This window comes from Botryllus schlosseri, chromosome 7 (assembly GCF_051294905.1).
Source record: "Botryllus schlosseri isolate E-star chromosome 7, Bs_hap1, whole genome shotgun sequence".
Lineage (NCBI taxonomy): Eukaryota > Metazoa > Chordata > Ascidiacea > Stolidobranchia > Styelidae > Botryllus > Botryllus schlosseri.
In genome coordinates this window covers 5,102,961-5,109,596 of record NC_137242.1, presented here as the reverse complement: position 1 = coordinate 5,109,596, position 6,636 = coordinate 5,102,961, and positions in this window count along the sequence as shown.

Below are 6,636 nucleotides of genomic sequence, written 5' to 3'. Positions count from 1 at the left end.
ATTGACCGATTGAATCACGAGACATGGAAAAATTCCACGCTTTGCGTGATTAGGGCATAAAACGTTGCCAATTAGTGTATACAAGAAATCTCGCTCAGAAGTAGTGGTAAAAACGCGCATCCCGATTGGGTCTGGTCTGGGTGCTCAGGAGTTTGGTTTATAACTCTATGGGGGCCCAAGACCAACGCTTGGGGGGGGGGCTGATGACGACGGGCTGTTTCGGTCATCCCAACTACATTTTAATATATTGATAGAAAACGTGGATAGGGGCTTAAAGAGAGTTCAAAACGTATCATGTTTAACATTGTTTCAAAATATGACGCAAATAATTTTTTTCTTCTGGTAATCAACCGTCACTTTCTCATTCCCCAATATCAACACATCCACTGAGAACCATTTAGTGGGCTATAATTCACTGCTTTCAATTTAGAAATAAAATCAATACGCTGGAGAATACAGGGGTGCCTTTATTTTGTACATGCAAGCTAATGAAAAGCTAATGCAGCTAATTAAGCTAATGAAAAGCTAAGTAAGCTAATGAAAAGCTAATTAAGCTAATGAAAAGCTAATGAAAAGCAAATTAAGCTAATGAAAAGCTAATTAAGCTAATGAAAAAGTAAGCTAATGAAAAGTAAGCTAATGAAAAGCTAATGAAAAGCTAATTAAGCTAATGAAAAAGTAGGCTAATGAAAAGTAAGCTAATGAAAAGCCAATTAAGCTATCTAACAACTATGCTGTAGCACGGGGGCCTTTCGATCCGCCTGGCGGGAGCAGACCTTTTAACGTGGCCCATGCATTTCAAAGGGGAGTTTGGAGTTTGAAAATTTTCGAGCTCGCCTGTACTTTAACGTGAGCGACATAACAGCTGCAACTTTGCCGCGCGTCGCCTAACCCAAAACACGCAGCCCTATGGCAAACCGCCTATACTCGCTCGGATCGGTCCCAGATTTCGTCTGAGCCTAGTCGTGGGGGTGTTTGGCCGAGAAAATTTTTAGAAATTTTCCGAAAATTTTTTCGGACTTCAGCGTGCGCCGCTTCGACCGATAGCAGAAAGTCGGGAATCGATAAAATTGAAAAATCATAAAATTTCTGAAAAATCGAGCAAGTCCAACTTCCCTATACTTTAACACGGGGACGAAATCGAAAAAAAGTTAAAGTCCGAAATTTTTTCCCCCCTCGAAACACCCCTAGTCGCGTGTTGCTCTCCCTATTTCAAGACACCCTGTGAAAGAATTATCCGGATCGGACAAGGGTATGGCCTCCAGAGCCGATCGAAAGTCGCTTTTTGGGGCCCTTTGATCGGACATATATCGGCTCCGGATATCCCGATCCGGATGATTTTTTTCTCCGGCTTCGCCTCTTTGCGGCGCTTCCAACGAGAGGTCGAGCTTGGGGCTGGGCCTCACAGGAGCCGAGCTATAACACGAAACGTCGTATCTCGGCTCCTGTGCGTCGTAGAGGTAAGCGGATAGTCGATTCGAGCTCCTAATGACAGAACGAGGATAAAAATCTGAAATCTTTCTGCGACCTCTTAGAGCAGTGGTTCTCAACCTTTTTCGGTGGCAGGGCCAAATTTAGATTTTCAGAGTGTGGTCGGGGCCGCACGAATACCAGGGCAATGAAAGGAACCCAAAATAGTCACCAAAATATGAAAATTGGCATTGTTCCGATCATTCGCTTGACGCCATTGGCCATTGTGTTGCCGCGCTCCCGTTGTTCAGAACAATCAACCTTCGCTGGCTATTTCGGAGTAGTTTTATTGCCCTGGCGAGATTTCAATTCGTATTTTTGGAATCAGTGCGACACTTGCTTTCGATAAACACCGACATATCAAATTATTCGGACGCTTGGGTCGCGAGCTATAGGACTACCAATTATGCTGCTTTTTGCCGGCTAAGCAGTACGCATCTTGGCGTACTCAATCGTGAGTCACAGGGTTGTAACCAAGTCACGAAGCTCCGAGTCACATGTCAATCTCACTGTTATAGTTTTGACTCGAGTCATTTTCAATTCACCACCGAGTCAACTCCGAGTCCAAGTTATCGAGCAGAGGTTCGAGTCCGAGTCATGCTATTATAACTCGAGTCCGAGTCCAAGTCATTGTGTGACCTGCTCATCAGTTTCCAGTTAAGTCTTGGTAAACCCACTTTTACAAATCTGTTTGGTGATATCGAATGGTTCGCATTTATAATATACTAATTTTCATCACTTTTAACAGTTTCTGGTCGCATTTTCAAGCACCAGTACCAATAGACGAAATCCCAATAGGGTGGTTACTTTACTGTTCTTCGAAATTACCATGAAATGTCGGTCTTGGCCGTCTGAGTCTCGAGTCATATGACTTGGTTCGAGTCATGCGCAATGACTCGAGTCCAAGTCGAGTCAATACACAGATTGACTCGAGTCGAGTCGAGTCATTTCTCGATTTTGAGAAAATGACTCGAGTCAAGTCGAGTCATCAGAAAATCGTGATTCGAGTCTGACTCGAGTCATTACAACCCTGGTGAGTCACTTGTTGCACATCTATCCGTAAATTAGTTATCAATACCAGGGGCCGTAACAGCACTTCGCCAGCCCCCCCTAAAACGTTGCTCTTGGGCCCCCCATAGGGTGATAAACCGAACTTCGAAGCCCCCAGCCCCCCTTAGGCTTGATGGCTGTTTTCCGCTATTTATCATCTAAATCGGGTGTCCGTTTCAGGCAGCTTCTCTCGACTAATCACGCGAAGCGCGAAAAATTTCTACAATTCATGATTGAATCGGTCAATATAATCGGGAATTGCATATATATTGGTATCAATTTGTATCCTCTATCTGCTCACGTAATCAGATTGACCGGTTGAGCCGAGAGAGTTGTGTTTGAAAAGGTAGGACCACTCAATAATAATTAAACATCTTCGGGCGTATACCCGTTGGCAGGAACGAAACAGCACTTCGTCAGGCCACCCAAAACACTTTGATCTTGAGTTCCCATAAGGTGATGAACCGACCCCCCATCCCGTTGTTCGCTTCTGCCACGAAATCAGGATCCCCGTTTAGTGAGCCAGCGTGGAGCCCGAAAATTTTCGATAATTCAAAATAAATTAGGTCAATAAGATCGGGAATTGCATATATATTGCTATCAATTACTTGTCCTCTCTGCTCACGTAATCAGATTTGCCGGTAGAGCTGAGTGAGGTGTCTTGGAAACTGTAGGGCCCGTAAATAATGATTAAACATATTCGGACGGGCGAACCTGTTGGTACGACTTCGTTACATGATGTTATTTCGTGACCTCCAGTCTGCTATATCAAAAAATATAGAATCGCCCAAACGTACTAAACTAAAAGATGCACACGATTTCAAATTGGTAGTTCTTCACTGGCATATAATTCTTCCCTGCGGGATGGCAGCCTATTTGTCTCGTGAGGTTCAGATTGCAAAGACAGGAACATTCGGCGCCAGTCATTTAGGCGCCTATGGTCAATTATACCTATATGTATTTTTTATATACATAACGAAGTTTTCGGTCAGCGTAAGGGCAGTCCTTTTCGGCCAAGGTTTTCTCGCTGCCGATAATTCTGGCACACTTCTTGGAGTCGCATGTTACGTGGCCTAAAACTTTATATGTCTTCGTGCGTCGTGGCACGGTAATGGCCAACGCCGATATGCCCACTTCTATAAATCTTGCGCATTTTATCTTGGTGGAAGAGTACCCAATAATTAACGTACTTGGAAACTTGAAATCGCGCCATTTTTGAAAAAGTCGCAGAAAATTTCATAAAATACTGTATGATTTATGCTAATTCAGTAAATAATTTTTGGCCTCCTCCGAGCTCGCTTCGGCTTGGGGTGCGGCAGTTACGGTCCTGTCAATACCTGTATCTATAGGCTACCTATATCTATAATTGAAGAGCTTCTTGGAGGTACAGAACTTCAATATACAATTAAATAGTATATTCATATTGAAATGAACCCGAATATTTTCGGCTGACACTCGTCAGGGGTACTAGTTGCTGACGATTACCCCTGACGAGTGTCAGCCGAAAATATTCGGGCTCATTTCAATATGAATATACTATTTAATTCTATATCTATAAGTAATACTGCTCGTTCGACTGCAAAGTTAGGGCACATTGCATTGAAACAGCAGTGACGTAATCTTAGCAGTCTACTCACAACTTTCAAGCAATCCTAATTGAAAACTCCAGACTCCAAGCCAAGCAAGAGTATTTTATAGATATAATATTTTTTCATATACCGATTTCTCAATATTTTCGTGGGGGCCGCAAGAAGGCTAGCTGGGGGCCGCGGTTGGGAATCACTGTCCTAGAGCCACGCCGACGGTACCGGCGTGTTCTACTGCGTCCGCTGGGTCGAACGATACCAGAAAAGTGGGAATCGAAAAAAAATAATTAAATATTATTTTTTTCGAAAAAACGATCAAGTCCAACTTTCCTATCCTTTAACATGGAGCAAACCGAAAAAAGTGAAAGTCCGAAGTCTCGAAAATTTTCAAGTCCAACTTCCCTATATTTTAACATGGGGACGAAATTGAAAGAAAGTCGAAGTTCAAAAAAATTTTCGGAAAATATTCTAAAAATTTTCTCGGCCAAACACCCCCCACGACTAGGCTCACACGAAATCTGGGACCGATCCGAGCAAGTATGGGCGGTTTGCCATAGGGCCGCGTGTTTTGGGGTAGGCGACGCGCGGCAAAGTTGCGACAGTTATGTCGCCCACGTTAAAGTATAGGCGAGCTCGAAGATTTTCAAAGTCCAAACTCCCCTTTGAAATGCATGGGCCACATTAAAAGGTCTGCTCCCGCCAGGCGGGTCGAAAGTCCCCCGTGCTTTAGCGTCATTAGCTTTTAGCTTAATTAGCTTTTCATTAGCGTACTTTTCATTAGCTTACTTTTCATTAGCTTACTTTTTCATTAGCTTAATTAGCTTTCCATTAGCTTCATTAGCTTTTCATTAGCTTACTTTTCATTAGCTTACTTTTTCATTAGTTTAATTAGCTTTTCATTAGCTTAATTAGCTTTTCATTAGCTTAATTAGCTTTTCATTAGCTTACTTTTCATTAGCTTACTTTTTCATTAGTTTAATTAGCTTTTCATTAGCTTAATTAGCTTTTCATTAGCTTAATTAGCTTTTCATTAGCTTTTCATTAGCTTAATTAGCTTTTCATTAGCTTACTTAGCTTTTCATTAGCCTAATTAGCTGCATTAGCATTTCATTAGCTTGCATGTACAAAATAAAGGCACCCCAACACAGCTATAATTTCTGACTCGGCACCCTCTTACTACTATCTCTCTCTCTAGTAGTTTCCCTAAACGCATGAGTGATCTCGTCTTCTTGTTGTTGTGATTGTGCGACGTGCGTGCATGTATGTATTAGCACCCACGTCTTGTGAGTTGTTGGAGCAATAGGGATTAGGCTAGTCGATACAACTGTTCTTTTGTATTTCAGTTTGATCATTTATTACGGTATTTAACCTATGAATAAATGCAAAGTTGCACACACCCCAACATATTTTCTGCTTCTCATTTGGCCTGCGGAGAAAAATATTTGCCCATCCAAGGTCAAGGCCAAAGTGGGTGTCTGACTAAAAGACTACTCCAAGTCGTTTCGGGACCCATCTAGCTTTTCATTATGTCGCAATCTTGTGGTGTATTGATTTGCTAAAAACTTTAATAAAATATGACGATGATGGCCGGTGGGTGACGAGATAGCAGAGTGGTACGTTCCACAGCTGCGACACCAATCGGTTGCGCTTTTTTCGAGTCAACTCAAGAATTTCTACTAGTGTTGGGGGTTCATCTAGGCCGCTCACCGCCAACTAATCCGCGTAAGCGGTGTCTTACAAAGCCTAGAACAAAATGCAGTCCGTGCTATAGTCGGCAATTCCGGAGTCATAAAAAACAACTTAATATCGGTCTTGTGTAAAATGACAACAACAAAAACAGCAGTAAGTGCGGTTTTGCTGTTATTACTTAATGGCACATTTTACTCTGATTCACGTACATACCGGTTTACATCGTGTAGTCGGGCGGATGAAGCTCCAATTATTAGTCACCGCCTCTTTTTCACTAGATCACACACGCAATACTCAACTACATGTCCATAAATCGCAATACTTTCACTGAGATTGTACTCATATATAAAATCGACTCAACAAATTTCAAAAGCGCGTGATTGAATATAGTGCGTAGAGTGAACTTTAAATTAATGACTTGGATCAGAGTATGCGTGGAGTGATATAGTCATGAGTTGGAGTCAACTTAGCATTCTCGATTTCTTGGAGTCTGGAGTCTGGGTCAATGAGTCGCGGGATTCGATTTGATGGAGTTGGAAGGCAGGTCGTAATTCGAATGAGATGGACCAGTGAGTAGGGGTCAGAGTAGCAATTCTGAGTCTTACGAGAGTTCGGAATGGAGTCGAATAAAACCTATGCGGCACATCCATCCTGCCTCAAGCTGAGGAACATGGAGGATGTACGATATAGAACAATTCATATGAGTTAACAAGTTAACACGTCTGTGACATCGATACCAAATACCGACAGGCAGGGCCGTAACAGCACTTCGCCAGGCCCCCCCCCCAAAACTTTGGTCTTGGGCCCCCCATAGTGTTATGGACCGAACGTCTGGGGGGCT